The sequence below is a fragment of the Mustela nivalis genome (genome assembly GCF_964662115.1).
Source record: "Mustela nivalis genome assembly, chromosome: 17".
Lineage (NCBI taxonomy): Eukaryota > Metazoa > Chordata > Mammalia > Carnivora > Mustelidae > Mustela > Mustela nivalis.
This window is the reverse complement of record NC_139036.1, coordinates 4,964,878-4,992,729: the sequence shown is the minus strand read 5'-3', so window position 1 is coordinate 4,992,729 and position 27,852 is coordinate 4,964,878. Positions and strand designations below refer to the sequence as shown.

Here is a 27,852-nt window from a genome sequence, read left to right as displayed (position 1 = left end):
AGCCAACCAGGCTCCCCCGAATTTATTTATCTTATTCATTTTTTGACTCTTACTGATTTCCCTTGACTTTCAGAATATTATTGATACCACCCATGGAGTGACATCCTTGTTTTTCTCATTTTCACAGGAATGTCTTTGCTGTTAAGGACAGTCTTTGCTCTCCATTCCATTCACCAGATATCATACTGTTTGTTGGACTGAGATCAACACAGTTGTCATCTTGACAAAGACTTTCTCTCCCCAGTCACTATGCATTTTCATCAGGGTGCATCTTATTAGGGTCGTTATGTGGCTTTTCTCCTGTGTCCCATTCATATGATGAACAACATTCATAAACTTTTAACGTTGGCCCTCCTTCCATAAACGAAGTGTCTCCAGAGCCAGTGGGAACAAATTAGCTCACATTAACAGAAATAACTCAGGTCTCACTGGTGCGGCTCCCACCTGCGTAATATAAAACAGATGTCACAGATTGGAACTCAGTAGGGTCATGTCTGGTTTGGCCTGCCAAGAGTTTTCAAAGATCGAATTAGCTGCCAGCATTTAAAAATCAAGAGATTTCAGATTAATAATTCTAATTTCTGATCTCTCTTTAAAAATTATAAAACCTTGACCACACCAGTCCTGCATCCCACATGCCCACAGCGGACTGTAGCTGCCCCCCTCGGTGTGTGTGTGTTGTGTGGGGGCGGGAGATAGGCTCCTTCAGCTTACTTGTGTGTTTTCCACACCTTGTTTTCTCTATATTCCATTGCTTCCTAGACATCAAGGTCAAGGTTCCATTGCTGGTTTTGCATTCGTGCAGTTTTCTGATAATGGGATTAGGCCAAGGTGAAATATTTCTTGTGATCATGTCTCTAGCAAATGTGGAAAAAAGACAGGAAGCCAAGAGGGTTATGGGCTTGAAGAGGAATGGGAGCAAACATATCTATCTATCTATATGTATACGAATGGAAGTGAAGAATATTCCTATATGTTTAATACGTAAAATGTGTCTCTTGGAAGAACACAGTGTAAGATGCACCAGAAAAGAAACCATAAGAATACTGTGTGTAGGGAGGGGGGAGGGGGTTTGGGAGAAGAGGGTGGGATTATGGACATTGGGGAGGGTATGTGCTTTGGTGAGTGCTGTGAAGTGTGTAAACCTGGTGATTCACAGACCTGTACCCCTGGGGATAAAAATATATGTTTATAAAAAATAAAAATTAAAAAAAAAAAAAGAATACTGTGTGTAGGGAAAGAAAATCTTACTGAACTGGGGAAAATAAAAGAGGGAAATTTGGGGGGTTTGTTTCAGGAGGCACAGAGTATAAACAATGCCGTCATGTGATGCCCTCATATGGGAAATGAACACCTTCTCGCCATAAGCTTGACCTCTTGGGTCTCAGAGACGCTCTAACTCCTGGCCCCTGTGCCAGTCTTCCAGCTTCTTTCAAAGCCTCCTTCACTGTGTGCTTCTTCCCAACCCTCTACCCTGGCTCTTCTCCTGCTGTGTCCAGGTTGGAAGACCCCAAAGGAAGCAGCTCTTTGTGAGGGAAGTTCTTTCCCCATCAGATCCAGATGCTAAGCTGTGAGACTGGCCAGGTATAGTGGTCACAGTCCCATTGGTGGCAACACCAAAGGACAGGCTTGGAAGGAGGGGGCGTGAAGGTCGGCCCCACATCCACCAGCTGCTCCCCAAACATCCCATCTAAATTTTAGGATGGCAGTCGATCAGTCAGAGCGTCAGCCTCTCCTATGTTGACCTTCTAGAACTTCCACTGGAGGCCACTCCTTCTGGTCCACCCACAAACCCCTCTACACAGGCCCGTGAATTTTGATAAGTGATGCTTTGGGCAAACCAGTCCACCTGAGGCATTGAGTATGTCCAAGCACCCCCAGGATGTTGGCATCCCTTGAACAAACCCTACGTTGTCGTGGCGTATTACTGTTTTCACTAAAGGCTGAATACGGTTTGTGCTTATTTTACTTCAGATTTTTATATCTGCATCGTGGAGAAGAGTGGTCTATAGTTTCCTTTTTAGGCTTTAATAACAGAAAACGAAAGGGGAAGTTTTTCAAGTGTTGGTAAGATTTGGAACATTTGTTTTTGCTCTTTAAAGCGTATACATGGATACAGTTTTCGAATTACCAAAAAAAGTTGCAAAGAGAGTTCCCATAAAAGTTTCAACCAGGTTCCCTAAATATGAGGATAGAACATAACATAGTATGATTATTGAAATCAGGAAATTAATAGTGATACAGTACTGTTAATGAATCTATAGAATTTATTTAAATGTTGCCGATGGACCCACTAACGTCCTTTTCCTTGGTCCAGGATCCAGTCCAGAATCTCTCACTGCATTTTATTGTTGTGTGACACTGCCCCTCGTCTTCTGCATCCTGACCTTGGTGCCATTGGAAGATTTTGAAGAATGTCCCTCAATTTGGTTTAGTCTGATGTTTTCTTATGGTTAGATTGAGATAAGGTATTTTTTTAAAAAAAGATTTACTTATTTAAGAGAGAGAGAGCACGTGTGCACACGTGAGTGTGGGGAGGGGCAGAGGGAGAGGGACAAGCAGTGGGGAACCCAACAATGCAGGACTCAATCCCATGACCCTGAAATCATGACCCAGGAGATCATAACCCGAGTGGAAATCAAGAGTTGGACGCTTACCCAACTGAGTTACCCAGGTGCCCCCAGGGGTAAGGCACTTTTGACCAGAATGCCATGGAAATCAAGCACATCCAATCAAGAGGTAAATGATATTGACGATGCTTTGCTATGATACCATCAATATTTTCACTTGGTTAAGGTATATTTCTCCCTGGTCTCTGTTACCAAGCTACCATTCTTCCCTTTGAAGCGAACACGTGTCTCACAGGGAGCTACTTGAAGTCTAAGCAAATAACCCACTCATAATCACACCTTTGGCCACCACAAAGGGCATCTGCCAATGATTTGTGCCTACAAAAATTCTTACTGTGACATCTGCCAAATGGCGATTTTCTAATTCTACCACTCCTCCTCCATTTAGTCATTGAAATTCTACCACTAAGGAAATGTTGTCTCTTCTCCATTTACTTGATTTATTCAGTTTTCGTGTTTCCTTGGTGATTATTTTCAGAGCTTTGAGGATACACATTAGAAGAGGAAGCAGAGATGGGTTAGACCCCTCTGAAAACACAAGACAGTGAAAAGGAGAGATTACAGAGAGACATATAGTTTTATTTAATTTTTTATAGACTTTATTTATTTATTTGACTGAGAAAGAGCATGAACAGGGGGAGTGGGAGAGAGAGAAGCAGACTCCCTGTTTGTTGAGCCTGATGCAGAGCTCTAGCCCAGGACCCTGGGATCATGACCTGAGCCAAAGGCAGATGCTTAACTGACTGAGAGACCACGGCACCCCAGACATATATTTTTAAATGAAGCAACAACAGAGAGCTGTACAAAGTATCACGTAATCAGGGGCCACACGAGTGACAAGCGCACCTTGAGTCTTACCAGTTGCTTGGGAGAGGTGCAGGAAAGAAGGTCGAAGATGTGTCTGAGTGGCTGTAGTTGCAAGTTCTGGCCAATAGGTGTCAGGTGGTGACCAGATCTCCAGGTCAGTGGCCTGCCCTCTGAGGACAGGGAGACACAGGGGGAGCTCAGTGAGAGGATGGGATAGCATGCAAACGCAGGGGATGCAGGATGAGACTAAGTGGGCTTTGTGGCATGCTCAGCTCCCCGGCAGTGAGCTCTAACAGACAACTCTGCTTTCCTCCACCTTCCGTTTTAGGATACCAGGGACATAGAGGAAGTCAAGGATGCCATAATTTCCCTGGTGTCTTCCTGACCCTTGCAAGTGACCTCACCACCCAACACGTCAATCCGGGCTACACTGTGCCATCCTGGCGACTCAGTTCCTGATTCCAGAGCAGTGCCACCCCAGCGTCCCACCCTGGCCACCTCTGGGCTGTCTCCCTCTTCCCCCTTCTCCTATTTTTGGGGTGGAAAAGAGTAGGGATTGGGGAGACTAGAGTCTGCGCCCACCCTTATCAAGTCGTGTGACCTCAGCGTGCCCTCTCAGTCTTTTGGGGCTCGGGTTCCTTATTTGTGACATGGTGGCGCGTGTGTGTGTGTGTGTGTGTGTGTGTGTTTGGGGGGGGTGGATGACGCATCCAAGTACGGGCTCTGAGCGCACTTCCAGACCTAACTGCAGACTAGAACCAGACCGTCGTGTTCGCCTGAGGGTACTTTCTGTTTCTGTGCCTTTGGGGAAGTTGCTTTTTCTTGGTATTTTGGGAGTCAGGAAGAGAAAAGTCACTGGTGTTCACATCTTTCAAAGCCTCAGGTAGGAGTGTGGCTTCTGACCCACAGTAACGTCCGACCTTGTGGCCAGTTTCAGGCGCCTTCAACAGCTGTTGTGACACAGGAGTCCCATTCAACAGTGGAAGTGGAAATTTCAGCCTTGCCCTGCGCCGATTCTGCAATCAAGGGTTATTCTTGCCTCGCCAGGGCTGCCGGCACAACCCCTCCCCCAGCCCCATTTTGGAAGGGTGGGAGCGAGGCACAGGGCACGATTCCCTGCGGAGTTCTTCCTAGCGGCGGCGTCTGTGGGGGAAACCGAAGGGGCAAGAATAGGGTCTGGACTCTGGAGACGACCCCTCCCCCCGCTTCGGGGGCTGAGAAAAGGCCGAGTGACAGCCACCGGCGGGGGAGCGGGGGGAGTCAGCCCGGAGGCTGGGGGTCCCGCGCGCGTCTGCGCACCAGGGGTGCAGGCATTGTAAAGGTTAAGAGCGCCCAAAGAAAATAGAAGTAGGAGGAGGAAGTGGGGCGCTGGGTCGCCGCGAGAGAAGGAAGCAGCTCGACGGAGCTTCCCCTTTCTCCTCCTTCCCCGAAGCCCCCACCCCAAGCCTCCCCCCGGCTCCGCCCACCCCTCCTGCGGGGCCGAGGCCGCGCTTCCGCTCCCCGGGACACGACCGCACCTGACTCCCGGGGGGTCGGTGGCGCTCGGGGCTCCTCCGGCCGCGGCCGTCCACCTACGGGGCCTGTCCCTTCCAGGACCGACGCGCTCCAACCTGGGGCCGCGGCTCCCGCGCTGCGCTGGGCCAGAGGGGCTCGGAGGATGCGTGGGCCGGCTGGCCCCTTGCCCGCGCGCCCCAGCCGTCAGGTGGCGCTAGAGACCCGCTGGGCGCCCCGCCCCGCCCCCAGCCCCACCCCGCATGGCCCCGCCCGCCCGCCCGCGTGGCCCCGCCCCCGACCCGCCCCCCGGCCCGCGGTCGGAGCGCAGCCCGGGCTGGTGCTGAGACTCACCGCGCGGATCCTGACCGGCGCCTGGTCCGGACCGCACGCGAGCCGCGGGGAGTAGCCGCTGGAGAAGGGCTCGGCGCCCGGCGGGGACTGCAGGTGCGTGGCCGGGCGGGCGGGGAGGGCGCACGGGGAGGTGCGGGGAGAGGAGCGTGGGCACCGTCGGGGAGCAGTGGGCTCTGAGAGCGGCGTCCGCCGCGGGCGGGCTGGGCAGTCCTGCTGTGTCCGGGCCCGGGGACACGCGGGGCCGCGACCGGCCGTCCCGGTACTCCCGGAGACAGAAGGGGAGCCCCGGGGGGGACACTGTCGAACGCCGGGGCCGTGCGTGTGGCCGCGTCCTCCCTCTTCCCCCGAAGACCGGCCGGAGTCGGGGTCAGGAGCCCGCGTCGCTCCGCCTGGGGACGGTCGCGATGAGCTTGGGCGTCGCCGCCAGGACCCGGGCGTCGCGGGGGTGCCCCGGCTCCGGCCGCGCTTCTGCAGCACCGCTCGTGGGCGCGGTGGCAGGAGCCGTGTTTACACCCGGGGGTCCCCGCGTGAGTCCGCGGGTGCGTGCGTGCAGGTGTGTGCGCGTGTGTTCAGGTGTGCGTGTGCCCGCGCGCTGGCCCAGCCCAGGCCCCGGGAGTAAATTAGCGATAGGTGCGGGTCAGCAGGAGGAAGGCCGTGGTTGGATGGTTCGGAGGGAAAAGGAACGAGAGATGAAAGCGGCAGGATGTGGTATCAAGTGAGTTAAAAGCCTCAGAGCAGAGCGGAGGGGTGGGTTTGGGCGAAATGAGGGCTAAAAGTAGGCCAGGTCTGCCCGGAAGGCCCCTTTCTGGATCACGCCACCTTCCTCCCTCCGGTGGTCGCCGCATCTTCTCGCCAGCACTCTTCCTCCTGGCCTGGGCCACCTGGTGAGGCGCTGGTTCCCAGAGCTTGTCACAGCACACAGCCCCCAGGCCCCAGCCACGTTCTTCGGGAGGGACGGGGCAGGGGCCGAGGTCTGCAATCTGTAGTTTTCTAAAGTTTGAATAAGCTCCTTTAGGGAGGTGCTGGAGCCATTGCGGGGGAACCCTGTGCCATGAGGAAAGGAGACTTGAGCTGCCGCCCCCGGGGTCTTGCTGTGTGACCTTGAGCATCTTCTGCCCCTTCCCCACGCAGCCCCATTGCCCTCTCTGTAAAATGGGCTCTAACAGTGGCCTCCCCAGGGCTGTGGGGAGATTCCATGAGAAAAGTGTGACAATTCGAGCTGCACATGGAGCTGCTTCCTGGGTGTTTGCAGAACACCAGTATGCAGATCAGGAGCTTCCCTGCTTCCTCACAGCCGGCCCACCGCCTTGTGCATCCAGGAAGACAAAGAAGGTTTCCAATGGTCAACCTCTCTTTTTCTGGGTACCCTCTCTTTTCAGGAGACCCTTCCTTGCCTTTTGAAGCATAAGCACCCAGGACTGTTGGGACAGGCAGGCTTGGGGTTTTTGTATGCTAGGCCTCATTGGGATTTTAAGTACCCCCTCCCCAACATCTCCAGCTTAAGAGGGAGATGATTATCTTCTGTCCCCAAGTCCTTGCTGACTCTGCCTTCGTTCCAAGAGGCTCACCCAGTGGGCTCACCTGGCCAGCCCTGTGGGATTGCTGGGAGCCAGAGTCTTGGTTGGCTCAGCGGTGGGTGGGCTCAAGGTCTGGATCACAGCGTCTTAAGAGGGGAAACTTCTAGAGAGGCCAGAGAGTGATAAGCAGTTACTCAGGGGAGCGTCTGGTGTAGATGTGTATGGGAGGGAACACAGGAGGGGTTACACTGACTTGTCCCCAAGAGAAGATGAGATGTTCCTAGAGCAAACACATATGACGTGTTAGGATAGTCTGGGGATTGAAGACATATGTGTTTTTACATTTTAATGACTTGGAAATCAAGATGCATCTTACCTTGACAACGGACAGCAATATTTCTTTTTTGGCAATGCACAGAATAGTGATTTGGGGGGCATGAGTGGTGGCCCACCATAGTGTCTTTTCTGTTTGCTTCCAGGCTTATGGCCGGGTTCTGGATAACCAGGGGTTTCAGTGAGGTGCCTTCTGGATAAGGGCGATAGAGCTGTAGCATGGTGGGGGCTGAGTGTGAAGACACAGTGGGTGACTGGTGGCTCAGGGCGGGCATTGGGTCCTTCTTGGATCTGGTGGGTTGGGGCAGTAGTTTCTAGCTTTACACCAGCTCCCTGCTCAGCCTTGCTCCCATGGCCATGATCACATAAGGCAACAAATCGGAGCACGAGTTTTGACTGTGAACCCTTCAGACCTGCCACCACACCCTGGAGAAGGCTTGTATTCCTTGGCATGGCTAGCCAGGTCTCCCACCAGCCAACTCAGGGCCACCCTGCTGCTGTCTCTCCAGAGGCTCGGGCAAACCCCAGTGCCTTTGTACCCGCTCTTCCTTCTCCGTATATTGCTCTTCCCTTCCTCTGCCGCCCAGTGGACTGTGACTCCATCCCCCCATTCAAACCTCATCATCTTTGACGTCTTTTCTTCCACCGGCTCTCCACTCCCCAGCCCTGGCCACTCCCCCTGTCCTCCGTACACCTTGTGTGTCCTCCTGCCGGACCACCGACCATCGGCCTACAGTGTCTGACCAGCAGCGTGTTGGCTTGCTCACCTGAGCCACCTGACCCTCTATGTGGCTGTTAAGCTGTCACCGTGAACCCCCGCTCCGCTCCCCAAGATGTCAGAGGCCTGAAGTCCATGCAGGCCAATAATGGGAGTTGCCCGCCTGCAGGAGGGTGGGGTCAGGAGGGAGGGGTGTGCTTTTCATTTTCGTGTCCTCTGGAGTCTTCTCTCTGCTGTTGTTGACCCAGGCAAATGAGGCTGTGTGGTTTCCTTGTTGGGGGCAGGGGCTGGGGTGTGAGGGCAGAAGGTGGCGTCTGGGCTTCTGCCTCCCGTACTTGGTTGGCCTTGTTCCTGCCAGTCTCTTGCACCGCCAGGTACACGACTTTGGGTCCATCCGCGCACGTCCCTGGGGATGTCCGTTCTCATCTGCGTGGAGGCGTGTGATGGGTGTGTAACAGGTGCTCTCTGCAGTCCTTTCCTGAGCTCCCACCTTCCTTTCCCCGGCTCAGCACATTTCTTCACGGAACACCTTCTGTGTGCCGGACACGGGCTGGGCTCCCTCTGGGCATCCCGAGCCACACAGTGTCCTGCCCTCGTGTGATTCGTCAGGCGGCCAGGACTTCGACCTGCTTCCCATCATCACAATGGTGAGAATTAGCAGGACCTGTGATTTTACACAAACAGAGCTCCCCTGTAGCTTGGGGGGTGAAGGAAAGGCTTTCCCTAGTGAAGTTCTATTCACCGTGAGACCCAAGAGATCCAAGGCAGAGAGACACAGGAATGTGGATCACAGCAAGGTCGCTGGGCCCAGGCATAGCTGTGCAGCATAGAGCAGGCGCTCAGCCCTTGAGGCCATCAGTGCTATAACTGGTGCTTCCCTTTTCCTCCGCCCTGATCATCAGCAGGGAGCATGTGTCACCGCTGTCTCCGTGGGCTTCTGGCAGGAGGCCTCCGCCTCCGTAGCCCAGCAGCAACGGGAGCCCCTGTGCGCCACTGTCCGCTGGGCTTGCGTTCTGTCCCTATCTGGAGCCACTGCCCTTACAGGGTTAAGAAAGGTTGGTTTTCTGCTATCTGGTCACCCTCCTCCCCCACATTCTCCTTGTCCACCCAGAGCTCTCCTCCCAGAACCATGAAGTCCGTGTGCGTCCACGTACATACATAATTTCCCTCCCTCTCTCTTTCAAAGTTTTGCATAAATGGTCAGGCTCAGGGTGCCTGAGTGACTCAGTCGGTGATGCGTCTGCCTTTGGCTCAGGTCATGATCTCAGGGTCCTGGGATTGAGTCCCGCATCGGGCTCCCTGTTCAGTGGGAAGCCTGCTTCTCCCTCTGCCTGCCCCTCACCCTGCTTGTGCTCTCTCTCTTTGATAAATAAATAAAATCTTAAAAAAACCCAAATGTGTGTGGTGGGGGTGGGTACAGGGGGTGAACTTCCTGACCGTTCTCTGCACCCCCTCCCCCACCCACCATGCTTATGCTTTCTGAATTTCTCATCAAGTCTTGAATTCAGGCCATTTTCAAGATGACAAAAGAGCGTCACTTTTGCTACCGACGTTCTTACAAGAAGCCCTCTGCTCCGTCCTGGCCAGCGCTGCAGATGGTCCCGGCTCCCGGAGTGCTCAGGGACCGGCCCGAGCCCGGGGCTTTGTTTCTCTGATACGTGGGTCCGGTCAAGTGTCCCGTGTGAAGGAGGTTTCCTTCAGTTCCTCATGACTAAGGACTTTTGGAAGCATGAATGGGAGGGAAGTCTGTAGACTACTTCCCTCCGCGTCTACCGGGATGCTCTTGTAGCCTTTTCCCTTGCTGGAAGTTTGTGTCACACATGATGTCATTAGCTCCTTGGATTGAGCCCGTCCTGCATTTCTAGAGCAAACTCTGTCTGGTCAAGGTATTTTCTTCTTTCCAAGCAGTGCCAGGTTTGACCTGCTCGGAACCTCTTTCGGACTTTGGCATCCTCACTCCTGAGTAAGGTCAACCTTCCTCATCCGTCTCTGTCCTGCTGTCGTCACTGGAGTGAAGCTCTGCTGAGTGATTTGGGGATAGACTCATCTCTTGTACCCTGGGGCTGGCAGCCGGAGCAGGGGAGTGCTCTGTGCCTGGAAAGTCAGGATAAAGGCTCTGGTCTTGAGTCCCTCTGCTCGCGCATCCTGCCTCTGGGTGCTGTCATCCATTCCTTGTCTCCCTTCCTGAGCCTTCCACACACATACCTGCGCTCCCGGCTTTGATTCTTGGCCTCCAGCAGTCAGCCACGAATTCTGAGCCCTTGCTTCCCGTGCTCTTTAGCAACGGGGTGGCCCCGTTCCGCTCCAGGGGCCGTGCCTGCCGGAGATGCTGAGAAACCGTATCCTACGCAGATGCAATAGCCAAGACGGTGATGACGTCATGCCAAAGAGGCCGAGAGGCTTTCCTCGAAGAAGAGGGCCCTGGGGACAAGTCGTATCCATCTCCACATGTTCGGAGGGCAGCGTCCCGGGGAAAAGGCGAAGGCAGCCTGCTCCGTGAGGACCGGTCCCCAGGAAACCAAAAACAAGACCTAAAGGGGCCTCAAGTTGGGTACAGGGAGCATCGAGGACAAATTCAGAACAGATCAACAGCAGACTGGGTGACCTTGCGGTAATGAGTTCCCTGTAAGGGGGAAGCATTCAGGGGAAATACACGTCCTGTGGAGGCAGGACTGCCGTGAGAAAGGAGGCCAAGGCTGCTCCGTTCCTAGGTCTCTAGTTCTCCAAATCCTGGCGGCTGTGTCTGACGGGTTGGATACAGATCAGTAGTTCTGAGAATGGGATTTGAATTTAAGGAGTTCGGTGGCCTTGAACAGACAAAATCCCGACGTTCCCCAGTTTCCCCACAAATCCCACAGCCTGTTCCTCCCAAGCAAGGCCCCTTTGGGGGTCAGAAAAGTGTACCCATCCAGGGCAGGAGACCCTCGCCTACACCCTGTGCTGAAGCATGGGCTTTTGTGGGAGGGTCTATCTTGTTCTTAGCTCCTTCCAACAGCTGGGGAAGGACACCCATCAAGCCCTACGTGGAGGGTCACCTTCCTGGGCGGGTGCCACGTTCAGACCCTGGCTGCGCCATGCCTCCTTCCACCCAGCCTTCTCTATAGGACGGCTCCCTCCAAGGTCACTGGCAGCTGCCTGATGGTGAATTCTAGTGGCTGCGTCCCAGCTGGTAGGGCTCCCGGGAGTTTCCGAGACCCCTGATGCCTACAGCTCCCCTGGAGCTTTCTCTCTTCCCGCCCGCACCTCCTTTCCCAGCCATCCCCGGGCACATCCGTGTCCCTCTCCTGCAGGTGTATGTCCAAGCCCAAGCCTGCTGTTCGCACTATGTCAAGCTCACCCCCTGTCAGGAGCCCAGCTCCTCACCCACAAAGTGGGCTTCCTCTGCGGACTTCCCCATTCTTGTCTCTGCTGACAACAGCCTTCCAGACATGAAACCTTGGAGTCACCTCTGGGTCCTCCCTCCATCTTCCCGTTCTCCGCTCCCCGGCCCATGTCATGGCGCCGCCTGGGGTCCTGGCCTCTCTCACTTCCTCACTGCGCGCTCTGCCACACGCCATTCAGCTTTTGTCCCCACAATCCCGCCCATGGGCCTTCCTTGCTCTGGCAGCAGACTCTTCCTACAAAAACCCCTTCGCCACCAGTCTCGGAAGCTTCTGGAAGCCTCTGGGGATGCCCTGCCTCACAGGGAAAGCCCAGAGTCCTTGGTGGACATTCAGATGTCAATCCTGAGTCTGGCTCTTGGAGTCTTTCCCCCTGAACGCGCACCCCTTCCTCTGGCCAGGCTGCCAGCCTCAGTTTCTCCAGTACCTAATGTGCATTCTTGCCTCTCCCCCATCTTCCCGATGAGGAGACCCCCCCCCCCAGCTGTCATGTTCAGCCCCTTCTCCCCAGTGCCCAGCGGGCCAGGATTTGGCATGCCCTGTCCGTGTTGGCTGGTTGAGCCGCTGCACAGAGGAAGCCTGGGGCCCCAGCCTTGGGTGACAGGTGATTAACACCCCCATCTGAGAGCTCGTGGGGTTCAGTTCTCCCGCGACCCAGGGACTGCGCCCTCCAGGCACTGCATTGGATTCTGTAGTGCATCCGAAGGAGCAAAAATATTGTGTTTTTGCCTTCCTGGACAACAAGGCAGATGTCCCCCTCTGGGGGGGGGGGGTCTGCCCAGGCCCCAGGGGCCCTGGCAAACCTCACATGCAGAGAACCCTCTCCTTGGGAACCTGTGTCCGCCCTCCATGTGAGTCAGACTTAAGACAAGCCGTTCTGGAAGTCTGACGGTGGGGAAGCCCCGGGGAGCCAGCCCCACGCAAGTCACTCCCAGACCTGGGGCCACTTCTCTACAGGGACCTAGGGAAGTCAAGTGTCTGTTTGCAACACGATGTTTACAAGATAGAGGAGCTTCCTGTCCCTGCCTGTTTGGCGGCCTGTGGGGCAATCAGGAGCCCCGTTTTCAGGGGGGAGAAATGCTGGGAGGATTTCTGGCGATTCTGCAACCTTCCCCAGGGGGCCCGGCCATACTGACCCTGGAGGAGGCCGAGGGAGGCATAGAACTCAAGTTTTTAAATCGGGAGAAAGTCAAATACTACCAGTAACCGATGTTAGTTTGCATATCGCCCTTTATGGCTTATAAAGCATTGTTCTTGAACCTGGGTCTGCTAGTCGAGGAGGAACCCTTTAGAGACTCCCCTGGGTCACTCCCAAGCAGGGGGATGGGTTGGAGCAAGCAACGGACGACGAGGTTCGGGTTTTCTTCCCTTTCTTTTTTTTTTTCTCCCCCCTTTGAAAGGGAGTAATGCTTTGGAGAGGAAAGAGAGCTTTCTGGGGAGGAGAGAGCAGTGGGAAAGACTCCCCAGGAGAGAGAACCCGCCTATCCCGATCCTTCCAACTTGGGCAGTGGCACCACTCCCCCTGCCCCCCGAGAAAAGGGCCGAGGGGGCTGAGACTGGCCTTGCCTGCCTCCTCAAACATTTGTGCCAGTGGCCCTGGGCACCCCCTCGCAGCCTGGGACCACCCACAGAAGAGCACAAGGGGCTTGCGTCCAGGATTCCCTACTGTGCCTGCGACCCTACAGCAGCATCTGGATGGGTCTGTTAAAGTGCCCTGGACTTTGGTGGTCCTGGGGATAGCAATATTCTGGCATTCCCTCTCTAGCAAGCAGGTAATCAGAGATGGGGCTCACCACAGCCACCTGACTTCTCGTGCCCCGAAGATGTTTTCTGCAGTGAATTCTTCCTCCAAATCCATGAGCTGGCCAGCAGCAGGGCAGAAGTGCAGAGGACTCCCGTGACGTCACATCAGCCTGCAGGGCATGACGTGATGATACTGGTTTGGGGATAAGGTGCTCTAAGACACAAAGGAAGGACGAAAAGCAAGGGCATGACTTTGAAAGAAATTGGTCATAAAACCCTACATTAAGAGAGGCAGAAGTTGGCCGAGGGAGGTGATTTGAGGGCGTGGCCTTGGGGAGGGTCCAGAAAACACATTTCTTAGCTAGTGATGCTAAGGAGCTCAGGGCTGTGCGGTGCTAGCTGTGTGGGGTTGGGAGAAGACTAGAAGGTTCTAGAAGATTCCTGAGTCAGCTGGAAAAACAAGGTGCTGGGACTTGTGGGAGTTGGCAGAAGCAGGCCCTCAAGACTGCATGGCCCTATGTTGGAGGCTGTGGATAAAGAAGGAGGTGCCACCCACTCTCCATTCTCCTGTTCTCCCCCTGCCCCAAGGCAGTAGGCAGCATTGCCCCAAGGTGGGCGGAGAATGCCCCTTCTTGGCCCAAGGTTCCGTCTGCCGGCTGCTCCCCATCAGGGCTCCCGTATGGGCTCTGTTGAAGGGATTGGGTTGGGACAGTCTCACCTTGGGTCCACTGCTCAGCCTCTCAGAGTCTGATTTCCCCCCTGTCTTCCTCCCCATTCAGTGCTTTCAAAGATCAGGGATTACTCATTGCCTGTTACTCCTACAACCTGCCCAGTGGATGGAGGCGGCAACGGGATTATCATTTTTTTAAAATAAAGACTTAATTCTTGAGAGCAATTTCAGGTTTGCAACAAAATTGGGAAGAAGGTGCAGAGATTTCCTGTATAATTGCCCCCCAACACATGCATAGTTTTTTTTGTTCTCAGCATCATCCACTGGATAGTACCTTTTTATCCAAGGATGAACCTCTGTTGACACATCAGTCACCCCCAAATGCCTCAGGGTTCACTCCTGGTGTTGGGCTTTTTTTGAGTTCTGGTAAATGAATAGTGACCCATAGCCATCACTGTAATCTTATATGGAGCATTTTGAATGTCCTAGAATTCCTCTGTACCCTGCCTATTTATTTCTTCCTTTTCTGCCACCCCAGGAAATCACTGATCTTTATTGTCTTCATAGGTATGCCTTGGGAATGTAATTGTTCACAAAACCATCTGATCTCATTTCAGGAGGACAAGTTTTGTTAGTCTAGGCTGTATTTGCGTGGTCCTGTCTACTGAACCAGTAGGAGCGTCTCTCGAAACCATACCCTCTGAACTTGAATTGCTTCAGTATTAGCTGGCCAACCCAGTCTGCTCCAAAGAATGGCTGACCTTTACATAAGTCAGTCTCTGTGGGGGATACACAGAAATGGGCTCACCGTAGAGGAGATGTATGCTCTCATGTAATAGGCTGAGCATAAGTCATCCAGACTTTATGTGACAGGTTCGTAGGTTGGGAATCTGTGCTCCTTCCATCTTGTTGATCTGCCTGCCTGACCATGTGGCTTTCATCTCATGGTGCATAATGGCTGCCTAGCAATGGCCATCATATCTGCATTCCAGCTAGCAAGAGGAAGAAAGGGAAGGAACGAGGCATGCCTCTTCCTTTCAAAGGCATGATGTAGAAATTGCATTCTTCAATATATACCTGTATTGATGGCCAGAATATAGCCACATGGCCACACCTGACTACAAGAGAATCTGGTAAATGTAATCTAAAATACCCAAACATTATATTATTATAGAAGAAAGAAAAAAGGATGTAGGAGGACAATTAGGAGTCTCATCCACATTTGGACCCCACTAGTTTGAGGTCTTTCTGAATCTTCTCTATCATATAAAGTTCCTTTATCCCTTCTGCTGTGTGGCAAGCATGCCTTCTGAGCTCTTTTGAAAACCCTTAAAAAATGGCACTCTATCAAAAGCTGGAATCTACCCTAATGTCCATCTACAGATGAAGGGTGGATACAATGTGGCATATACATGCGATGGGATATTAGTCAGCCTCAAAAGGGAGTAAAATTCTGACATGTTCCAGTATAGATGAGCCTTAAAGACCTTATATGAGGTGAAATAAGCCAGTCACAAGAGAAGCAGTATGGTATGATTCCCCATATATGAGGATCCCAGAGTCATCAAACTCAGAGGGACAGAAAGACAACCAGTGGTTACTAGCAGCTGGTAATAGGAAGAGGGGAATTGGGCAGTTAGCCTTTCATGGGTGTGGAGTGTCCACTTGGGAAGATGAAGTTCTGGAGACAGATGACAGTGGTGCCTATGTGACGATGTAAATGTCCTTCTGCTACTGAGCTGTGTGTTGAAAAATGGCACGCTTTCAAGGGCCAAAACAGAGTGCAGATGCAGATCCTCAACACCCTTTTAGTTTGGTTAGTGAGCCAATGGGGAATCCCTCTGTGTCCTCCTTCAGCTCACGGTTTTCGAAATTCTCACAAGGCTCCTGCAGGACTCGTTCAAATCCAGAGGTGCTGCTTTCATGTATTTTCTTGTATTACTGTTGGTGAGGCCATTCCAGCCCCTGGGGATCCCTGGGTCCTCTCCTGGGTGTTCCCAAACTGCCTTTGATGGCATGCAGAGAGCTCTGTCAAGGGGCTGGCCAGCTCAGAGATTGTGGCTCCGTAGATCCTATGCTTTTGATATTCTCTGAAATTGGGACAGCCATTTCTAGGGTCTGTTTCTGTCTTTGTCTGTCTTGCTCTCTATTTTCTCTTGTACATCTTTCATTTTCTTCAATTCTTTAAAGATGATCGATAGCAGTCCCCTTTCACAGACTCTGGTTTCCTTATGACTTGGAGATGTGTCTGTCCTCATCTGCGATTCTCAGCTCCTTTTTAAGCAGCAAACTCTCTATATGACTTCAGAGCCCTCTGTGGCGGGTGTCTCTCCCCTGGTCTCCCCCTCACCCCTTCATTGGTGTGGTCATCTGAATCCCAAGGCTGATGTGCTGGTTGAAGGTTTGACAATGGCCACACAAGACCCTTGAATAAACCCTTAACACGTAGCCTGCTATCCAAGGCCATTCCCATCTGCCACCCCACCCCATGAGGCAAAATTTCCCAGTGTGCCCTGTGTCATACTTTATCCTCCAGTGGAGCTGGTCTCCTGCCCTTCCCTAAAGGAATCATGCTTTCTCATGGCTTTTGCCTCTGTCCATCTTCCCACCGCCATGCCTGAATCCTGCCTCCATCCATCTTCCCACCACTGTGCCTGAGTCCCACCTCTGTCCGTTTTCCCACAGCCATGCCTGAATCTCACCTCTATCCTCTTCCCACAGCTGTGCCTGAATCCCAGATCAGTTGTTCCTTCCTGAAGAGTTGTCTGGGAATTACCCTTTCCGAGAAGCCTTCTCCCACCACCAAGTTCCTATTGCACCTGTCTGGTGTTATCCTCCGCTGGATGTCTCACTCATTGGGTACAGTCCAGTAGGAATGGTGCTGCTCTGAACTTTGTGCTGTGTGTCCTTTGAGTAAAGGTCTGGGAGTGGAATTGCTGTGTCATGGGCCAGCACAGGTCACACTTGAGTGGGTACTGGTAACTGGCTTTCCATTTGATAAGCAGCTGTCCTGATTTTCACCCTCTCCACCTGCAGCTGTGAGGCTTCAAGGTGCTTCACAACCTCACAAACAGGGTTTTCTGTGTTTTTCATTTGGGCCATTCTGGTGGGTATGTGGTGGTATTGCATCATGGTTTGAATTTGCATTTCCCTTGTGACTAATGAAATTGAGTACCTTTTCATGTTTATTGGCCATTTGGAGAGCCTCTTTCATGAGAGAGAGAGTCAATCAAGTCTCGTGCCTGTTTTTCTAGTCTGGTTTGTGTTTATCATTGTTGTTGGTGATGGTTCTATCGCTGTGCATGGTGACCTCTCAGGATCCCATCTTTCCATCTGACCACAAGCTCCTTGAGCTTTCTGGATCCCCAGTGCCTACTAAGACCCTCCCATAGCAGACCCTGAATACATGCTTGCTGTTGGTTAAGTCAGCTCTCTTTGATCCCTACTTTCCAATAGGATGACCGTTCTCTTTGAGAAAGTGATGGAGGAAGTAGGCAGGTGAGTGGTTCTCCTTTCTCTAGATCACCTGTAACTACTGCCCCACCAGCCTGGAGTGGCTAACCTTATCCCCAGGCTGGGGTTATTCTGAAAATAACTCTACAGACCCTTTTTGGTGTCCTTGGTGCTTTTCACAAGCCTTCCTTTCCTGACATGCTCACTCCTGCTCTCCTGGGTTCATTTTCTCTTGGGAACCTCCCTTCTGTCTTTGACATATGTCCTAGGAATCATGCTTCCAAAACGTCAGATGATCAGAGGAATGACAGTTTATTAGCTGGCTTGATTTTAACCTAAGGAAACATTCCAGCTGCTGTGCAGGGGGAGCACACCACCATCCCAGGGCCCTGCTGTGGATCTCAGGTTGATGATTCACACAAGAAAAGTGGCATCCGTATCTCAGTCACATGAGTTCTGCGTAATGCCCTGTCCGTCTCTCTTCTTTGGTCAGCCCTGAAATCTCTTCACCCTTCCCTCCTCCCATTCATCGTGCATTCGTTCATCCAGCAAACATGTGCCAGGCACTCTTCTAGGCCCTTGTGGGGCTGGAGGAAAAGGACAGGCAGCAAGTATGATAAATAACAAGTAATATGTATGGTGTGTCCGTTGGTGGTAAGAGGTGGGAAAAATAAAACAGGGTGTGCCAGGGGTGGGGTTTGCCCAAAGCTCTCCTTGAGAACATAACATAAACACCGGACAGAGGGGAGGGAATGAGCCCGGCAGACATCTGGGAGAAGAGCACTCCAGCAGAGGAAGCAGCAAGTGCAAAGGTCCCGGGGCAGGAGCATGCGTGGTGTGTTGGCTGTGGTCATTCGAGCCCCTGGGAGGTGGCACCTTCCAGGCTGGCACCAGCAGAGTTCAGTATCTGAAACGAAGGGCAACGTATTAGTCATGTTTATATCTACCACAGCATCGAGCAAAATATCTTGTGGTCTCAATTGCTTGATAAGGGAAGTTTTTCTTAGAGTGAATGAATTTAGGTCGGACACCATCTAAGGGCTTCCTCCTGTCATGGCAACCTCCAGGGGCTGGTCAGGTCTCTTGCTCGACTGCTCCAAGCACCAAGTGCAAGGCTTCCAGCAAACGAGGCAGGAAGGCTCCGCTCTATGACCTAGCTCGAGAAGCCACACACTGTCACGTCTGCTGTCATCAGTCAGGTGAAGCAGTCACACGCCCGCTCAGTCTCCATGTCTTGATGGGCGAGGGACAAGCCTGCTCCATGGAAGAGGATGGGAGATGGGGTGACCCCATCTTGGGAAAATACAGCCTCATCATGTCCCTTCCATTTCCCAGGGGAAGAATTCTCATTTTGTGTTGTCACGGGCTGTGGAGGAATTTCACGTATTTCCTGGGCACCCCGGCCAGCATAATCTCCCAGGCAAAGGTGGTTGCTGAGACCAGCGCCCCCCCTCCACGGCTGCCCACCCCTAGGCCCCAGGGATGAGGCCCCCCCCACCCCCAGGCATGGGGATGCGCCTGGGGATGCTGGGGAGTCAGGCACAGATCTTGTGCTCTGCAAAGTACGAGCGCTCCTGGGGTGCGGCCGACGATCCTTGGGTCGTAGTTATGTTTTAGCTCCGTGTGGTAATGGTGTCTTCGGGTTGGGGAATGCAGTTCAGTCTGACATTTAACAGTGACTTGTCATGGTATCTGCAACCAGCAGCTAACTTTCAAATGGTTCAGCAAAAGGGGTGTGTGTGTGTGTGTGTGTGTGTGTTCAAACTAAGGATTACTCTGTTCCCTGGTTTAGCAGCCAAAGAGGAGTAAGGTCAAAGGCAGATAGAGGTGGGGCACCCCTGCCTGCCTTCCATCCGTGACTCCCACCCACAGGCTGATTCTGACCCCACTGGGACTGCTGGGGGGCTCATCGGTCCACAGGCTGGATCTGCGCAGACCCCCTCCTCTCGCTGCAACGGCTGTCCAGGAAGGAGGCTTCTATCCTCTCAGGGCCTGGGGCATCAGCTGTGGGTGAGCCACAGGAGTGGGCAGAGGTGGCTGTGCTAAGGGGTAAGGAGGGAAGAGGGCTGGGTCGTGGGAAGGGGTGCCGGAGAGAGGCTCTCCAGGGGAAGCTGGGTTTTCGTGGAGCGGTGGGCAGGCAGGGGCAGGGTGTGCTTCCTGGGGAGGTAAGAAGGGGACTGACCCTCAGCCCAGCTCTGGGGTCTGCACTTCCCTCTTGGGGGGCTTTCGAAAGAGCCCACGACCTCATGGGGGGATGGGGGAAACTTGAGTCCTGGGGGGCTTAGCCGTCCTGTAGGGGAAACCTGGCCCCACGGTGTCTCCCTGAAGCCCCTGCACTACCAGCGTGGAAATCCTCAGAGAAATCGACAGGCCTGGGGAAGCCCGCCCACGTGACACACCCCACGTGACACACACACCCCCCCAACGGGTCTGCAAGGCCCTGGGGTCTTCCTGCAGAGAGGATGCCCCAGGGCTCCCGGCCCCTTGCCCCTGTGCACCGCGGAGCTGCAGCCCTCTCTGTCCCCCACATCCTGTGCCCCGGGGTGCGCGGCGCTCTCGAAGCACAGGCCAGATGTGCAAATTCTGCGGCTGTGCCTGGGGCCGAGCGCAGCATGGCTTGCTTTTCTTGGAAATCATTGGTGATTTGTTAGAAAAACAGGAAACACTGGGGCTGCTGGTGTGCATTTTGACTTTTCTGTTTTTGTTTTCGAACTTCTTTCATCGGTCCCAGGCCCGGGACGTTTTCGGGGTACTTGTGGTCAACTCTGACCTTCAAGCCCCCTCCTCACTCCTCCCCACCCTTCCTCCCCCTGCCGCCCATCCCCTCTCTCTCTGTCTCTGTCTCTGTCCCTCTTGCCTTGTGTCCCCTTCTCCCCCACCCCCAATCACTGCTGTGGGGAGCAGGCAGGTCTCTGGAACCATGGAAACAGGTGTTGTGTCTTAGTGATGCCATCGCTTGGTGATGCACGGGCACGAGCTTCTGTGGAGTCGGGCTTCCCTGCACCTGTGTCCCCCCCCCGCCCCGCCTGCGGTCCTCCCACCTTTATCACCGTGGTTAGACAGGAAGCAAAGTGGTCTCCGTGCACTGGGACCACTGCAGCTGGTGCCGTTGTCCCTTGCTGGGGGATGGAGGGTGGTCACGTAGCTGGAAAGGGAAATGCTTCATCCCTCGTGGGTCAGACCGGAGCTGAAGGGGTGCTCAGAAAGCACTTTCTCTATGGAGACACTGAGGGCAAGACAGAGGGGGCTTTGCATGGCCCTGGGTGGGGTGCCTTCATTGGAGAGGAAGGAAGAGAATGGCTGAGAGGTCGGGGTCCAAACTCCGGCTCTGCCCTGAACCATCCCCTCCCTGGCTGTGTCTCGAAACAGCAGGAGGTGTGCAGGGGGTGGGTGGGGAGCTGGGGTCGTTTTGTGCACTGAGGCCAGAAAGCCCCCCCTCCAAAAGTGCTCACTACTTGGTGAGTTTGCCCTGGGTCTCATCCTGTTAGGGGTAAACTCTGAACATGCATGATTGGTTGGTTTGGGGCTGTATTCAAGCACATTTTTTGTTGTCCATTCCCCACCCCATAATGGGCCAATATGGAGAGGCCCATCCGTTTTACAGATGAAGAAACTGAGGTCCTCAGAGGTTGCACAGCTTAGCTCACCGTTCTTTGTTACCCAAGCAGCCCCCCGCCCCCGCCAGGAGGCGTGAGGGCCAGTGGCTATCTGCCCAGGGAACTGCTGTGCCCCTATCCCTCCCCCCACACCGGGCTCTGCCCTAGGTTTTCATTCAGTGTCTCTGTACCACACATTTAGCTGGGGCCTCCCCCTCTCCTGGGGGAACCGCGCTTAGGGGCTGGCCTTCTGAAGTCATATAAGAAGTCTGATATGAGAGATTAGAAACTCCCCAAACCTCTCCAGGGTGTTATTTTAAGAAGACATCAAACTGTCTTCAGATATCTAGGATGGGTAAGACTAAGAAGAAGATGGGAACCAGCAGGAGGAATGGAAACACAGTTTAGGGTACTTCCCAGAAGAGAAGGGGGTTTGAGGAATTCCAGACTAGAGATGGAGAGTGAGCAAGAGGGTTGACTCTTCTTCACAGGGGCACTCCTGAATAGGGTGATCTGTATCAGGCCCTGCTCTCCCAGCCCACATGCCTGCAACCTCTGGGTCACACAGCTTCTGAGGAGCAGCGGCTCTCACCCAGGGGTCCAAGAACTTGCATGGGAAATGGGTGCCATCTTTGTTGTCACCCACCTCTAACTGAAGCTCAGTGTTCCTTCCATTATGAACGCAGACAACAAGCCACAGTCATATTAGTAGCACCTGTGACTTGATCTCCAGTAGAAATCCAGATGTGGTCCTATCACTTTGTAGGTCATGTTGAGAGCACCTTAAATGTCACTTATGCTTTTGATGACTTTCAGGTGATAATAGTGCTTAGACCGACTGCTGGATTTTGTTACTTAATGTGTTAATGAGAAGAACATACATGACTATTTCATATGGTTGATTATGACAAAAAATCGGTGACTAGTTTCAGCGTAATTTGTTTCCTTGTCATCCCGTGTATTTTGTTCTGTGCATTTGAAACATTATTCAGAAGAGGGGTCTGCAGACTCCAGATCTAGGGCACAAAAAGGTTAGGAATTCTTGCTGCCAGAGCAGCTTGGGAAAGAATTCTAGGTGTTACCCGAGAACTGAGGAGGGCTTTGATGTTAGGCAGACCTGATTGGGATCCTTCTGGCAGACCCTGGGAAAGTGGCCTTATCTCTCAGAGCCATAGTCTTCTCATGTGTCGACGGAGGTAAAAGAAGGTCCACTTTTGTTCTGTGTGCATGTGCCTGTCTGGTCTGGTACTGGCAGGCAGAGGTAACTCCATCATGGGAAGGAGTTGGTGGTAGTGTCAGTGGTTTATTTAAGCCCATGAGACTCAAGCAGGATTCTCTCTCTCTCTCTTTTTTTTTAATCACAGAGGAGATTCTAGGCTAGGTCCTTTTCTTACTCTCCTTCATGTGGAAGGGAAACTTGCATATCTGGATAATCTTGTCTTTTTCTTTTGCTCTGGACTGGACCAGGTGGCCTTCAGGTATCCAGTGTGAATGTTGATCCATAAAGGGAAGTATTTAAGAACTGGCCATGATATGGCCACACAGTGGATTACTATGCAGTCATGAAAATGAATAAGTGTGATTGCACACTGAAACATGGATGAATCTAGAAAACACACTAAGTTAAAAAAGCTAGATGCCAAAAATGATATGTTGGGATCCCATGTACATGAAATATCCAGAGTAAGGAAATTCATAGACACAGAGAGTAGATTAGCAGTTGCCAGATAGTAGGAGGAGGGAGAAGTCACTGCTAATAGGTATGGGGTTTCTTTCTGAAGTGATGGAAGTGTTCTGGATTTAGATCGTGGTGATGGATACAGAGATTGGTGAAGATTCTGAAAGCAGTGAAGTGTGAACCTTAAAATGGTAGATATTCTGTTATGTAAATTATAGCTGAGTTTTATAAAGTCACTACCCACCGCATGGACATTGAAAAGATAATAAAGGAATATTACAAAAAACTCTATATCCACACATTTGATAACTTAGGCGAAATGGACCAATTCCTGAAAGACATAATCAAAGCTCACACAAGGATGGATTAGTGGAATAGATCTGTCTATATTAAAGAAATTTAATCAGTAATTAGTAACCTTACAGAATGGAAAGTACCATGCCCAGATGGCTTCATTGGCGAATTTTACCAAACATTAAAACAACAAATGATATAAATTCTTTACAATATGTTTCAGATTATCTATGTAGAAAATCTTCAAGAATTGACCAAAAACAAACAAACCAACTTAGAATTATAAGTGTTTATGGGAAGGTTGCAAGATACAAGATTAATACAAAGAAATCTGTTGTTTCCCTATATACCAAAAATAAGCTATTGAAATTTGAAATAAATATAACACCATTGACATTCACACTAAAAAAATACTTAGGAATAAATCTAACAAAATATGTCCAGAATCCATATTAGGAAAACTACAAAACCCTGGTGAAAGAAGTCAAAGAAGAGCTAAATAAATGGGAAGACGTTCCATGTTCATGGATAGGCAGACTCAATATTGTTAATATGCCACTTCTTCCAAACTCAAGCTGCAAACTCCATGCCATTCCAATCAGAATCCCCACAAATTACTTTGTCTGTATCAACAGACTGATTCTAAAGTTCATAAGGAAAGGCAATAGATGCAGAATAACCAACACAATATTGAAGAAAAAGAACAAAGTTGGAGAACTGACACTCTGACTTCAAGACTTACTTTAAGGCTATAATAAAACAATGTAATGTAGATGAAAGAATGGGCAAATAGATGAATGGAATGGAATAAGAGAGCCCAGAAATAGGTCAACACAAATATAATCAACTGATTTTTGTCGAAGAACGAAGACAATTCAATGAAGAGAGGATAATCTTCCTAACAAATGGTGCCAGAACAATGGAGTATCCACAGCAAAAAGTAAATTGACATTAAGCTTAAACCTTTCACAAAATTAATTCAAAATAGACCATGCACCAAAAGGTAAAATACAAAACCAGAAAACTCCTAGAAGATAATAGGAGAAAATCTAGATGACCTTGGGTTTGGCAATGAGTTTTTGGGTACAATACCAAAAGTATGATCCATGAAAGAAAAATTTGATGAGTTGGGCCCTATTAACACGAAAACTTCTGCTCTGTTAAAGACACTATAAAGAGAATGAAAAGACAAGCCATAGACTAGAAGAAAGTATTTGCAAGACACTTCTCTGACAAAGAACTTGTATCCAGAATATACAAAGAGTTCTTAAAACACAACAATAAGAAAATAAACAACCCAATTTGAAAATAGGCAATAGTATAGTGCCCAGGAGAGGCAAGGGTGGGGGTGGTGGTGTTCAGAAGGATACCAATTGTGTTCTGCTCCTTAATCCAGGGCACTGGTTCTATGGGTGTGATCACTTTGTGAAAGCTCATCAGACTACTCTTATGATCTGTGTACATTTTATATATAAATGTCCTACTTGAATAAAAATTTTACTTTAAAAAATAAAAATGAACAAAAGATCTGAACTGCTCATCAGAGAAGATATATCGATGGCAAATAAGCATATAAAAAGATGCTCAACATTCCATGTCCCTAGGGAAATTGGAAGTTAAAATGAGATACTATTAAAATGGCTGAAATCCAAAACACTGACAACACCAAATGCTGGTGAGGATGTGGAGAGATGGGAACTCTGGTTCATTCCTGGTAGAGATGCAAAATGGTATAGCCACTTTGGAAGACAGTTGGGTGGTTTCTTAGAAAGTTAATAAGTCTTGCCGTATGATCTAGCAGTTGGGCTTCTACGTATTTACCAAAAGGAGTTGAAACTTATTTCCACACAAAAACCTGCACCTATATTCATATTGCCAAAAATTGGAAGCCACCGAGATGTCCTTCAGTAGGTGAGTGGATAAACAAATTATGGTATATCCACTGAATGAAATGTTATTTAGTTATAGAAAGACATAAGCTATGAAGACACGCAAAGCCACAGAGGGACTTTAAATGCATATTACTAAGTGAAAGAGTCCCATCTGAAAAGTCTACATAATCTATTACGCCAACTGCGTGACATTTTGGTAAAGGCAAAACTGTAGAGACAGTACAAAGATCAGTGGTTGCCAAGGGTTGAAGAGAGGGGAAGGGATGAATAGATTACAGCATAGGGGATTTTTAGAGCGAGTAAAACGATTCTTTGTGACACTCTCATGGTAGATACATGACATTTCGTATTTGGTAACTGCATATAACACTGTATAACTGTAATATTCAGAAGGAACTCTAATGTAAACTGTGGACTTGGGTTAATATCATTGTATCAACATCATCTTATCAATTGTAACAAATATACCACAGTCATGGAAGGTATTAACAAAAGGGGAAACAGTGGGCGGGAGGGAGTTGGGGGGTCAGAAGGAGTATGTGGGAACTCTGTACTTTCTGTTCGTTTTTTTCTGTGAACCTACAACTGCTCTACAATTTGCAGTTTATGAAAAGAAAAAAGAATCCCTTTCTGACTCTTCTTACATCAATTGAAATCCAGCTCTGAGTTTCACCCATCCCACCAGGAGCTGTCCAGGAGCTCAGAGTTTTTCATTTTCCTGCCACCGGCCTTCCCTGAAGTGGTTGCCTTATTAGCACGGAGGCAGTGAGCGGAGGGAAAAGTGTACAGAAGGAAACACATCATTAGCACTATAAATCGTTCTGTACCCTGTGGCATTAGGAACGGCTCCTGGAAAGCTTGCGTTCTGACCTGAATCTCTTCCTTCAGGACGAAGGAGGTCTCAGGGGGCCGTCTGCCCACACTGAAAATGACCAGTTCAACACCACCCAGGACTGACTCACTGGGAGGTTACAGTAGATGTGATTTCCCCCAAAGCCTGAGGAAGATCCCTTCTTGCTCGTATGGCCACATCATGGCCGCATGTTTGAGTGGGGCTTTCGGTTTGCACAGCACATTGCCATGCTCCCCATGTCCAGGGAGAATCCACTGGGGCCTCGCTCCAGAGGCTGGAGTTGGAACCGTTTGTAGGGCGGGTGGGCCACTGTTGCCAAGCTGAGAGCCCAGTAGAGGAAGCAGTAACAACAATAGGCATTGGGGGAACAGGGGCAGGGGTGGGCACCCAGCCCAGCGTGCAAGGCTTCCCCGAAGAAGGGACTTGATAAATGAAGACAGAAGAGTATATATTAGTCACAGCAGAAGCAGGGGAAGGTGGTGGAAATGTTTCAGGCAGAAGGAGTCCAGACAGGGAGATGTTTATTATGCAGTGGGAAGGTGAGGGTAATGAGACTGGCCAGGGAGGAAAGGCCCAGACCTCTCGGGGTCTTATAATCTAGATTGGGGGTCAAAACTTGTCCTGAGGCACTGAAAAGACCATTAGCTCCTTAAGGACAGGGAGGGAGTGATAATCAGATGCATTTTCTGAGACCGCTCTGCATAGAATGCCATGTCTATGCTGTGAGCCCATCTAGTTTGAAGAAAGTACATGTAAACGTGTAGGTATGTGTGGGGGCATATTCATGCATTAGAAAGGACTAGAAGGATAACAGGGTCAGACAGGCGGCAAATATCTGTGTGTTTGAAAAAGGAAAGTGGGGTGCAAACTATAGGCTAAGAAAAATTTTAAAGATTTATTCTGTACCCAAAGGTATTGCACAAGTCTCTAAAGACATTTTTATTGAGGTTTATATGCATCAAAAGTACACACATTTTGGTGTACAGTTTGGTGAGTTATGGAAAATATGTGTACCTGTTCAGCCTGTATTCCTAGCAAGGTCTAGCATATTTCTATCATCCCAGAAAGTGCCCTCATGCCCATTCCGGATCATCTTTCCCTGTACCAGCTGGAGGCAACTGCCTTTTTTATTTATTTCACCATAGATTAGTTTTGCCTATTCTAGAACTTTTTGTAAATACAGCCAGGGAGTATCTGTCTTTTTGTGCCCGCTTCATATGCACACCATGTTTTTGGTTTTCATGCATACCGTACTTGCATTAGCACTTTGCTTTTTTTGTTTTGTTTTGTTTCTTGCATTGCTGAGTAAATGGGTAAACATATACCGAACACGTTTTCACCTTCTCTATTGAAGGATTGGGCTGTTTCCAGTTTGCTGCTGTGCTACACGAAGCTGCTATGAACATTTTTTTGTACATGTCTTTTTGCCAATATAGGTCCTCATTTATTTGGAGTAAACAAGTAGAATTATTGAGTCAAAATGGTAGGTTATTTGTGAACTTGACAGAGCTGCCAAGCAGGTTTTCAAAGTGGCTGCACCATTTGTTGCTTCTGCCAACGACGTTCCGCTGTTCCATACCCTTGCTAATTTGGTATCGCTAATCTTTTTAATTTTAGCTCTTCTAGTAAAGTGTGATCGCACTGTGGTTTCAAGTCTCCGTTTCCCTGAGAACTGATGGTGGCGAGCATATTCTCACGTGTGTAGTGACCTCTTGGATATCTTTTGTGAAGTGTCCACTCCTACGTGTTCAATTCCAAGATGCAAGTCATTTGTCACATACATGTATCATGAATATTTTCTCACAGTCTGTAGCCGTTCTATAATTTGGTCATTTCCAAAATGTTATATAAGTCGCATCAGACTGTAGGTAATTTTGGGGGATTAGCTTTCAATTCAGCGTAATCATCTGGAGATTCATCGTGTATGGGGTGTATATCGATAATTATTTCCTTTTTACTGCTGAGTAGTATTTCCTTTTTACTGCTGAGTAGTATTTACTGCTGAGTAGTATTCCGTGGGTACCATAGTTTGTTAAACTCTTCACCCCCTCAAGGACATCTGGGTTGTTTTCAGTTTGGGGCTATTATGAATAAAGCTGCTATAAACAGTCATATATATGTTTTTTGGGTGAACCTAACTTTTTTTTTTTTTTAAAGATTTTATTTATTTATTTGACAGACAGAGATCACGAGTAGGCAGAGAGGCAGGCAGAGAGAGAGAGGAGGAAGCAGGCTCCCTGCTGAGGAGAGAGCCCAATCCCAGGACCCTGAGATCATGACCTGAGCTGAAGGCAGAGGCTTAATCCACTGAGCCACCGAGGCGCCCTGAACCTAACTTTTCATTTCTCTGAGATAAATGCCCAGGGGTACAACTGCTGGCAATTCCAATGTACGTATTTAGTGCTACAAGTTTCCCTCTTAGGCTGCTTTAGCTGTGTCCCAT

At 50.5% G+C, this 27,852-nt stretch overlaps 1 protein-coding gene and 1 long non-coding RNA gene across 5 annotated transcripts in view; one reads left to right on the top strand and one right to left on the bottom strand.

Moving 5' to 3' along the window:
- Window positions 1-3,206: 3,206 nt before the first annotated feature.
- Window positions 3,207-5,089, bottom strand: LOC309852050. Its single transcript, XR_014305044.1, has 2 exons — window positions 4,955-5,089; window positions 3,207-4,580 (listed from the first exon to the last, which is right to left on the bottom strand). It is a non-coding gene; the product is annotated as an uncharacterized lncRNA (long non-coding RNA).
- A 126-nt stretch (window positions 5,090-5,215) lies between these two features.
- PIK3R5 (phosphoinositide-3-kinase regulatory subunit 5) overlaps window positions 5,216-27,852 on the top strand; it is a 64,482-nt gene continuing 41,845 nt past the window's right edge. For 2 of the 4 annotated variants that reach the window (XM_082708210.1, XM_082708209.1), the window contains exon 1: window positions 5,256-5,375. The gene's annotated coding sequence lies outside the window, so the exon portion shown is untranslated. Of the gene's footprint in view, window positions 5,376-27,852 lie in introns of all 4 variants that reach the window. The other 2 variants (XM_082708208.1, XM_082708207.1) reach the window with 2 other exon arrangements.